The sequence below is a fragment of the Lissotriton helveticus genome, chromosome 4_1 (assembly GCF_964261635.1).
Source record: "Lissotriton helveticus chromosome 4_1, aLisHel1.1, whole genome shotgun sequence".
Classification (NCBI taxonomy): Eukaryota; Metazoa; Chordata; class Amphibia; order Caudata; family Salamandridae; genus Lissotriton; species Lissotriton helveticus.
In genome coordinates, this window is record NC_136063.1 from 1,253,290,276 (window position 1) to 1,253,302,368 (window position 12,093).

Below are 12,093 nucleotides of genomic sequence, written 5' to 3' on the forward strand. Positions count from 1 at the left end.
AATCTCTTCAAACATTCTGTTTAGCTTTTTCTCAGTATCTTTATTAGGGTGAGAATTTTTCACCCTTTTATAAATCTGATTATTTAATTCTTCTAATTCAAGCTCATCAACATTTCTCTTCACTCCTCGCTTGCTCACAGTATATTTCTTTTTGTGTTTTCGACATTTACAGCAAATTATTATGACGAAAACTACTAAACCTATTCCCGCTATTGGCATCAGTATTTTGCTCACAAGACTCTTACCTAGGTTAGAAAACCAACTACCTACAGCGGAGAGACTATCAGTAAGTCTCTTCCAGGCACTGTCAACCTCAAGTGGTTTGAGCTCTTTTTCCAAATTCGTAATGTTCCTTACATACCCTTTGATTTCTACACTTTTGTCGGGTATGTAAGTGCAACAATGTTGCGCTTTCAACATTCTGCAGACTCTGCCCTCTTTTGCCAATAATGTATCAAGAGGAAGTCTGTTTTGTAAAACCATAGATCTGATCGCAACCATTTCGGTATTGACCACCAGGAAGCCTCCAGCAGTGTCAGTTGATAACCGATCTACTACGGTGGACAATTTGCAAATTCTGTGTGTACTCAGAGCCACTCCCACTGTAGGTATCAATTCACTAAAAATATCCCCTACTATTTCCCCAACACTTTCTCTTTTAATGCGTACTAATTCATTAGTCTTTTCAGTGCTTCCAGTGATTTTCCCCACATGGTATATCTTTGGAAAGACAATACCAAAGTAACAGCTTCCGTACCAATGGTCGGGCAATTTGAAGTAAGCCTTGTTCCCACATATATATTAAATTCCAGGAAACACAGGCTCTGACCCATCTTTGAAACCCCAACCCCCGATTACCTTGTAATTGTGTTCGCATTCACTGGAACCAATGAATATATTGTTATAATAACTGGTTCTTTCTCTTTGAAGACAAAGTTTCCCTTTCTTTTCGAAATCCAGTAACATAGCAGCATTAGCCCCACCATTTGAGGAGCTCCCTATGCTTTCAGCCCATTTAGGAATTTTCTGATTCTTGTCTTTGGCTTTCTTTTGGAAACTTTCCCTTCTTTTCTCTACCATATTCAGAAACATTTTCTCCTTTTTGTGTAATGAACAGGTTAAGTTATCTTTGCGGGCGTCATCTAAATTTATTTTACCTACAGTTAGAAAGTAGTCACTCATGTATTTTGCTACACTCTAGTTGTATGTACAGGGTTCAGGTCTCTTCGGACAGGAAGTTCAGAAAATATCACATCAAGGTTTGAGTAATAATACTGTAAAGGTCCTCTTCTATAAAACAAACTAGTTAGAATACTACAGGAAATTACATAGGTTAAGGGCAAGTAGTGGTATGTCACACCTTCAGCTACCGAGGTAGGCAACTTCATGCAGACATAGCAATCATCTATTTCCATAGCTTCTACATAATGTACTAACAGGTTTGCAAATACATTTAAATGGGTTTTGTTCTTGATTTTATTATAGTGTAATCCTTCCTCATCTGGTGCTTCTAAGTCTAACTTAGTTTGTTTCAGGCTAAGTGTTTTCTCTGGTGCATCTACTCTTTGTGGTGTATTTCTAGTGTGTGATTCTACAGTGTCTTCTGGTAAGTGATTATTCGGGTACAGGTTCGGGTTTTTACTCATCATAGAAGGAATAGCTATTGTTAGTCCTATCCAAAGTATCAGTACTATTGCTACACTACATAAACATACTTGGCAGCATGTTTTAAAACAACCTCGTCTCGGTCTCCCATTCACAGAAGAATCAGACATTTTGGCTCAAAAGAAGCTTCAACCCCCCTTTGTAACTCTGCACAGCTTGCTTACTCGAGCAACTTTTCAGGTTGGTTTCGCTTCTTCTTCAGTCTAGTCAATAATCAATTCTTCATCACTCTCGTCACTTATTTCCAAATTTTCAAATTCTTCCAATACAAAGTAAGTCCACTCAGGGCTTTGATACTTGTTATTCAGTTTCTTTATACAGGCACTTCTTCTCTTGGCTTTTATCATAGCTGGATCAGTTTGACTCGAGACTTCATTTATTTGCTCAGGTTCTTCGTTTATTGTCTTTAGTCGCAGTCTCAGTCTTTTTTCAAATCTAGGTACTGAATCACCTTTTCTGAGTCTTTTAACTGGCACTGTGTCTTGGCCTTCTTCAAACGCTCTTTTGTTGTCGTTCAGTTGTGGCAGATTGGTCTCAAAATCGTCTTCTGTATTTCTCCCTGACTGACTAGGTCCAGGTCTTTCATCGGTTTCTTCTGCCTGGTCACTAAACTGGCCTTGTTCAGGTGTATGCTGAATTTGGCTTTGATCTGTTTCGATTTCTTCTTCCTGAACACGATTGTCTAGTCCTATCTGATCCTGTTCAAGCACTTCGAACCCCTGGTTTTCTTCCGCTTGAACTTCCGCCCTAGTTTCTATCTGTCCCTCTTCTGGCTCAGGAGTTCTTGGTGGAGTGTCAATTACCTGTTCTTTCCCTATCTGGTTCTCCTCAGAATCAGATTTGATTTGGATTTCGATGATCTGATTATCTTCTTCTATACCTGTCTCGTCCTCACTATCCCACTGTCTATCTAAATAGATTTGTCTATTTGTTCTCACAGGATCTATAGACAGGTCGACTATTGGGATCCAATTCTCTTGACTGGAGCTCGGTTGTTCTTCAGCTACTTCAGGACCGATTTCTTGGGACCCCTTAGCTGCACAACCTTCAGCCTCTGTTTCTTCAGGTTCAATCACTTTCTTCGTATGGCTGGCATGGATCCAGCGAGGTACTCCTGAACACTTCACAGCTGTGGTGATTACTAGTAACACCTGTCTTGGCTTTCCCCACCTTGGTGCAAGGCAACTTTTCCGAGTATGTTTATTAATCACGACCCAATCACCTGGATTCAGGTCATGTGCCGGAGTCGTTGGCCTTGCGACAGCGTCTCCCCCAACCTGGTGAGAGATAGAACGCACTTGGTCAGCCAGTTCTTTGCAGTATTCTAGTACCAAATCATCAGATATGCTTATCAGTTTGTATCCTGGTACCCATGCTTGCCGCATTGCTCTTCCCATCAGTATCTCGTGGGGACTCAAGCCTGTGTTCCGGTCTGGAATACTTCTGAGTCCCATCAACACAAGTGGCAAAGCATCAGGCCATTCCAATTGAGTGTATTCACACATTTTTCCCAATCTTGCTTTAATTATGCCATTCAATTGTTCTACCACTCCAGAAGCCTCTGGGCGATATGCACAGTGCAGTTTTTGCGTAGTTTTGGATGCTTCACAAATTTGTTTTATTATTTCATTCTGGAAATGCCCTCCTCTGTCTGATTCAATCGTGACTGGGAATCCGTACCTAGGTATTAGTTCCCTAAGTAATAGTTTGGCTACCGTGATGCTGTCATTTCTACGTGCAGGGTAAGCTTCCACCCATTTTAAAAACAGGCAGACAATGACAAGTAAGTATTTCATTCCTCGACAAGGGGGTAACTGAATGAAATCAAGTTGTAGTCTAATAAAGGGGCCCTCTGCCTTTCCAATCTTTCCTGGTAACACTACAGTTTTCTTTCCTGGGTTAAATTGCTGACAAATCAGGCACCTTTGGCCGAGTGCTTCTGCTACGTTTCTGAATTTCGAATTGAACCATGTCTGTCGGAACATGCGAATCATGGCGTCTCTGCCTAAATGTGTATCTCCATGTATCAACCTAGCCAAAGGAGCAAGCAGACAGTCTGGCAACACAGGCATACCATCCAAGTAAACAATGACACCATCTTCCACCCTCCTTTGGCAACCAAAGTTTCTCCACCTTTGTTTTTCCTGTGGCTCAGCTGCTTCCTGTAAGTCTCTCACTTCCTCCCATGTATTCACTCCCTCTAGCATCAAAAGTTGACAGCTGTTTCCGTTTCCCCCAACCTTTATATTGATTGCTTTTCGGTATCTTGCACAATGTTGGGCTAACTGGTCAGCATATCGATTACCTGCTGTCACCTTGTCATCACTAGATTTGTGAGCAGCACACTTGACACAGCCAATTATTTTGGTAACTGGATAGATTCCAGTAAATCCTGTACATATTTTCCATTTCTGATAGGGGTGCCTGAAGAAGTCAGGAACTCCCTTTGCATCCATAATTGGCCAAAGTCATGCACAACCCCATAACCATACTGGCTATCAGTGTATATGGTTATTTTTGAGTTCTTCACAAATTTACAAGCTCTTGTCAAAGCAACCAATTCGGCTATTTGTGCAGACTTGACTCCATGCAAATAGGATGCTTCCACTGGACCTCCTAAAGTACACACTGAGCAGGCAGCGCTTAGGCCTCCTTCCTCATGTCTCATGCATGAGCTGTCCACAAACAGCTCATAATCTTCAATAACTAATGGGTCTTCTTTTATGTCTGGGCGTGGTTTTGTACTAAACTCGGTCAAATCAATGCAGTCATGTTCAATTTCTTCCCTCACTTCTGCTGCGAATGAACTAGGCAGTAAGGTAGCTGGATTCAGAATATTATATCTAGCAATGGTTACATTTCCTGCACCTACAAGGATTCTTTCATACTTAGTCAGCCGACTAGGTGTGAGATACTGGGTTTTAGTTCTTGTCAGCAAAATTACAACAGAATGTGGAACATATACAGTTACTGGATGTCCCATCACAATGGGTTCACTCTGTTCAAGGCTCGTGCATGTTGCAGCTACAGCTTTCAGGCATCCGGGCAATCCAGCTGCTACTGGGTCCAATGTGGAAGAAAGATATGCCACTGGACGTCTGGTCAAGCCATGAATTTGGGTCAAAACTGAAAGTGCACAATTGTCTCGTGTGTCACAAAACAATGCAAAATCCTTTGAGTAGTCAGGCATTCCCAATGCAGGAGCAGTACACAGACATTCCCGCAATTTTACAAAAGCAGTCATGCTTTCGTCATCCCACTCCACTGGATCTTTTGCTCCTTTCTTGGTCATTTTTATCAATGGTCTTGCTAGGACTGCAAATCCCACAATCCACTGCCTACAGTATCCTACAACTCCAAGGAACATTCTGATTTCTTTCTGGGTATTGGGCAATTCCATGTCGCGAATTATTCTAATTCTTTCTGTGGTAACTTTCCGGACACCTCTCTCTATCTGGTGCCCCAGATATTTCACAGATGAGGTGCAAAACTGTAGTTTGTCTGGTGATACTTTATGTCCTCCCTCACCTAAATGGTTCAGCAAGGCAACTGTGTCAGTAACACAGTCTTTTCGATTCTTAGACGCCACCAAGAGGTCGTCTATATATTGCACCAGGACTGATTTTCCCGGCAATACCAGAGTTTCAAGGCACCTTTTCGGAATCTGATTAAAAATCGAAGGACTTTCCGTGTACCCCTGAGGAACATGATTCCAGACGTATACATGGCTGTCGAATTCAAATGAGAAAAGAAATTTGCTGTCTGGATGTAATGGAATTGAAAAGAATGCCTGACATAGGTCAATGACGGTAAACCATCCAGCATTCCAAGGTATTTGGTATAAAATCACTGCAGGGTTTGGCACGACAGGACAGCAAGGAACGACAATTTTATTAACCTTGCGCAGGTCCTCTACGACCCTGTACTTTCCACTCGGTTTCTTTATAGCAATTATTGGTGAGTTACAAGGACTGCTCAACACCTCCTGCAAAATGCCTGCTTCTAGCAATCGTTTGATTTCACTAGCAACTCCTGCTTTGACGTCTGCACTCATTTTATACGGTTTGGTATTTGGGTAGACTGCATCATCTTTTATGGCTATTTTAATTGGGTCAACATTTGCCATTAATCCTACATCTTTTCCAGTGAAATCCCATACTTCCGGTTTCACTGTCTCTTGGAGTTCTTCAGGTAAGTCTTGTATTGTCAGTCTTTTAATTTCTGAGTCGGGTCTTGCTAACATTAATTTATAAATTCCATCTTCATCTGGGGTCTGTATTTTAACGCCATTTGGAGTGCAAAAGATAGTGCAGTTCATTTTACACATCAAATCTCGTCCTAGTAAGTTCACGGGACTGGAATCACAAACAACAAATCTATGCATATCTTTAAAATTCCCAATTTTAATCTACATAGGTTCTGTAACTGGAGTACTAATTAGCTAATTAGAAAAGCCCACTACTTGGATCGCTTCTCCCGAGAGGGGTAGGCTTGGAACGTCTGCTGTTCTCACAGTAGAACGGGTAGCACCAGTGTCCAATAGAAAGGTGACGTCATTTCCTTCAACCTTTCCTTCAATGTATGGCCCTGACTGGTCCACCGGCAAGGAGGCGCCAAGCACGCACTCCTCGTCCTCCCCCCTCAGGCACCGTCAGTATGTGTCGTCACAGAGAAATGTGTCATTTAACAAAAATTGTGAAGTTGCTGCATTTCTATCCTCCCTTCCTTCCCAAACTTCGGTGTCTTCACCCTGTTGTGCTTTGCTCCTATAATTTGGCCTAGGTGAACGAGGCAACTGATTCTGTTTTACCTGTTGCTGGGTCTTCCGTGGTGTCTCATTCTGCGTCTGTGGATTTAAATCATTAATTTACACATTACCATTCTGTACAGCCTTACACTCGTCTCTCTAGTGTCCTATCGTTCCTCACCCGTGACAGGGGAATTTCTTCCTTGCCTCTTCTCGGCTCATTTTTACTCTCGGCTTTCCCCCGCCCCAGGGCCTTGACTCTGATTACTAGTGATTTTATTCAGCTGCTGTTCTTGGTGCTCTGCTAATTTTACCTGTGCCCACATGACCTTTTCCTTTAACTCTTTCCGTTTATCTTCCAGCTCATCTTCGCAATATCTAGCATATGTCAGGACTTTATCAATTGGTTTAGCCTGCCAGCAAATTTTATTGTCTTTAATGCACTGTGAGATCTCAGGCCATAACCCTAACACAAATCAATAGATTAAGTGGGTCATGTCTTTCATCTCAATGGTATCCAGACCGCTGTATGTCTTGAATACCTGTAACAGTCTTTCATAGTATGAGTGCACAGTTTCATCTCGATTCTGGGTAGTTCTATCTATTCAGGTCCAATCAGTTTCGTTTGCAGGCACCTTTCCTTTCAGATACATTACTTGATTGTACTTCCTCATGACACCCAATGAAGGAGCCCCTGTCTTCGGGTCTCTAGGGAACTCTTCACTAGGCCAATCAACAGCAATTTTATATTCTGTCCATAAATCTACAGGAACCACAATGTCAAAGAACCCATCTAGATCTTTCAGGAGACATTTCTGAACTTTCACAAATCTCTCGACCTGTCTGTACCATTCTACAGGTTTTTCTCGTAATTTTGGGAAGTCATTTGTAAAGGACACAATATCCTGTCGGGACCATGGAACATGTACATATCCTCCACCTGGCACTTCTCGCATGGGATATAATTTTTCCACCTTTTCTGCTTCTTTCAGAACATATTCAGATGTCATTTGCTTTGATCTACTATCTTCCTTTTTCTTGGCCCACCTGGCTTTCCATTTTTCTAATTCTCCCCATTTTTGTAACAGGTTTAGCAATTCTCTAATCTGTACCTTTTTCCCTGACACATTGATGTTCTCCAAATCTTTGTCTGAGAATTCTGCTCTGTAGGGTTTTTGCAACACTTTAGATCGGCTAATGTCTATCCCCATACCAGATGCAGTGTCCATTAATTTCTCATGGAACACTTGGGTATTACGGGTGATACTTTTGCAAATGAATAACAATTCTTCTTCACTAAGGGTGTTCAGTCTGTCCAACCCCACATTTCCAGCCATCAATTCCTCCAACTCTATTCTCAATTTATATATATCCAATGGTTTTGGCTGGTAATTAGGTTTCTCTAATTCTCGGGTCCATCTATCTATTTCTTCAGGACTCACTACCGTGGCACTTCTAGTACCAGAGGATGACTCAATCTGAACTTCTCTCGAAGTGAAAGGAGTGTTCTTTCTCTGTGAACTCCCTTCTGGTTCCCTTATCGGTAAATCCATCAAAGACATCACAGATTCAGATTCAGTTGCCTGGTCATCTACTACCAAGGGCTCTTTTCTCGGCTGAACTACAGATGGAGTTATAATGGGAGTTTTCGGACTACTCTGCTTATCCCCGTACAGAGGAACAACTGGACCAATAGTTACTGGAATTGTCAGAGCTTCAGGACTTGTATTTAGTTGGGAGATTTTCTGAATTAGTTCTGTTCTTTGTTTAGCTAAAGCCTCTCGTTCTCTATCCTGAAGTACCTTATCCATGGAGGTTTCATGTACTATCTGCGGAATCAAAGGAGGGTTATAATTTGGGGCACTTGGATTTATCATACTCGGTCCCTCACCATAATTAGGTTTCAGGAATGGATTTCTCGTACTTAGGGATCTTGGTTACTCATTATAAGGTGGTGGATTCTTCATTAACAAATCCTCCAAATAATCATCGTCTGAATCACCACTGGTCATTAAATGCTTTGTTTTCTCTGTCCTTTTCCCTCCCATGGGCTCATCTATTGTCAATACGGGGTATAGTCCTTCTACCATCATGTTCTGTCTCCATTCTTTCATTCTTTTTTCTCGGGTCTCTTTCTGTACTTTCGGATAAAATTTAGCTAACCCTTTGTCAATTCTGGGTCTGTCTCGCTCAAAAGCCTCTATTTCCCATCCTTCTAAGGCCTCATATTGCGTTAGTCTGGGTCTGGGATGTAAATCATTCATTCGGGTTCTCAGGTTGAACAAAATTCTGCCATTAAATGTACCTTCTAAGAGAAATGCTAAAATTCCGTCATCTTTAGTATATTCCACCCAATTTTCCAACCATACGCAAGCATGGTAACCTCTGTCAAACATCATAAATGATGCGGGAGTATTAGGTGGTGGAAGGATAACTCCTTCTCTAGTTTTGATGGGCTTATCTTTCTTGAAATAATTCTTTACTTTGTCTACAAATGTCATTTTTCTCTTGCCTTCGTACATAGCGTTTAGTCTTCGGCCTTTCCACTGATCTCTCACAAAACCTTGATATCTTGGATCAGGTTGAATCTCTGGATGACTCGGATACCACATATACCTTTTCGCAAATTACTTTGTTTACAAAATCACTTCCAATACGAATTCGTCTTTTATTTTTCTGCAACCAATCAAATGCGCGATTTCAAACAATTTCAACCAATGGGTGCGCGGCTTTTCTCGTGAGAGAAGTTCCCACGCTCCTGTGCTCACCCCTCCTTTACAATGCTGTCTCAGCTACAAGCTCGCTGTCTCAACCAATACCAGCGCGGCACTGAGTGACGTCAGCGCAGCTCCGCGACTGACTCTCTCCTTCACAAGGTAACGGAAAACTCAATTACTACCCTTTAAAGCACAACTGCTCTGTTTAATTAACAACGCAAAACATTCGCCACTGTACTTGAGTGTCTAGAAAGAAAAGATTTGTTTCACTGCAAGTAAATCTCTTCCGTTTACTTTTCATATACTGCGAGTAGATCCCTTCTGCCTACTCTTCACACAAGCATTAGCGAACCTGCTACTCCTTCGACTCATCCACTTTGGGATATATACTAAGCCAAAAGTTTCACCAGTGAACCCCTTTGCTATCAATCAAGCTTAGACGAACCTGCTACTCCTTCCGTATGACCCTTATGTGATATCACAATAGAAGTTTTGCCAGCGAACTCTTTGCTATAATTTATTCATGCATTCATACAGAAAACCCTAATTAGTGCTTCCAGTTCTGCCCAACCCGCACCAATTTTCCTCGAGCAACTGACCTCACTGCGAGGTGGATTCTCCTCACCACCCGCTATTCTGCCCCCGGTGATTCCAGACAAACATGTAACAATTACTAACGAGTTGTGTTAATACATAGATCAATATAACAGCATTTCAAAACACATTTCAAAGCAATTTCAAAATAATTTTACATTTGATCGATCAATACTTTTAGCAGCAATAAAATGTTCACAGTTAGCAGCAGTTTACCTATCTACCTATCTTAACTAGTCCTACCTACCTTTAACTAGTCCCTAACCATCCTCTGCTACCAGAGAATTACTGATGGAGCGCGCAGGTCACCCGACTATAATTTTACCATATGCACATTTGGGCCCATCAATTTCAATTTATCATATTTATTAATCGGGTAACCTACACTCTACTACCAGTAACCCTTGTTCATTCCTATTTATTTTCCAATGTACCCGACTTACCAATCCTGTCACAGGTACCTATGATCACAATGGATCAGGGAGCTAGCTACCAAAGATAAGCAGTCACCAAAATACAATACCATTTATAATATTCGCATTCTTTATAATAACCACAGACTCAGGAAGTTTGAAAATCTTTATCTAGTTTTCGTCAAAGTCAGAAAGCATGAAATTCACAGCGAGTAAGCTATCAATAACCAAGATCATGAAAATCGTGTAACCATGTAGAAAATAGATTATGCCAACCATTTAGAACTCTAAAGGGAAGGTAAGAACAGGGAACATACTAATATGAAATTTCAGAAATTAGACTTGGTATTGTATGACTAAAGAGGGGGAAAATAAGGAATATACTAGAATGTCACAATTTTGTTGTTTCCCTATGGGATGGGTAAGAAAAGGGAACATGAAACTATAATGACGAATCTGAATTTATCATGTAGCTATAGGAAGGGTAAAAATTGGAACACGCTAATAATTCAGAATGATCTCTTCAGTTCAGTAAAGGGAGGGTAAAGAGAAGGAACATCTATTTATTCAGAGACAGTATTTTATTCTTCAACTATAAGGTAGGGAAAAAGGGAACATGCTAATAAAACACACCTTTACGACTTCAGTATTTTTGTCACAGGGAAGGGTAAAGAAAAGGAACATATGTAATTATAAGCTTTTAGCACGATTTCAGGAAAGGTAAAGAAAGATTACGCAAGTGTATTTTTCCCTCACAGATTTATATTTACCTAGAACGGTGTGGAGACCAACCCTGGCCACGGGTCAGTTAAGGACAGGTGAAACCCCAAGGAAAGATCGCCAATAGGCCAGAAGGTGCAGTATGGAAACCAGGACAGGAAAACCAGATTAGGATCAGGACAGGACCACCAAAGTTGAGACCAGCACCGCAGTTCAGTTGCAACGCCTGCGCTACACCTACTCTGCAGCTATCAGTCAAAACCCTGAATGGGTTATCGAATTCCCCAGCAAAGTGCTTCGCCAGCAATTAAGGTTCTCAAAACCCCGATTGGGTCTGTGAGTCGGTCGGACAGAGTGCTCCGCAGCACCTCTGTTTCAATCAGCTATTGAGTGCGTTGGGTCAGTGACAGGTCAGCTATTCAGACAAGTCGGACAAATTCTCTAGCTAAACCTAGGCTAGTTATACTGTTTTCAGGTCTCTCCTTATGTATGCATTGTTAATATCACATATCCCCTTAAGCTCCATCCACCCCAATCAGACAAAATGTATTCTGTGTACTTTGTAGTTTTGTGTAGGTCCTGTGCAGCTCTATGTTCTAGCTGTGTTTGGAATCCCCCCACAGGTAGCCCCCCTAGCTTTGTAAAAAAGCCTACTTTAACCAAACATTTGGCAGTTTGTACTATTTCAACAATGTCTCCTAAAGAATGGAAAGAGAGTTGCATAGAAAGCAACCAGTTTTTGACGACTATCACACATTTCTGATATGAAATTGAAACTACCAGCATTCCATTTACAAAGAGCCCTGGTATCCAGCATTTCTGACACAGCAACTTCACTAGGGGCATTTTGTCACTATCTGCCAACTATTCACCAGTATTTACAGTTTACGATAAAGCTGAAAGCCCATGTTTTTTCTTACTGTACATTTAAAATAATATATTTTGTCTTTTCAGTTTTATAGTAGAATGTATATGAATTGTTGTCAAACTTGCATTTTTGCATTAAATAATTGTATGTTATTTCCTTAGAGTCGTTTCATGTCACGAGCAATCAGCATATCACCAAATGGTTCACTAAAGCATTCATTATACACTCGGGCCCCATAGGCCTTACGTGCTAAATAGGAAGCAAACTTCTACAAAGAGCTCAGCAATGTTAAATAGGAATGCACCATCACTAATCAATTTACGGGGTCCAGGATCACTCGGCTAAACCTTTTAGAATGTGATGTACTAC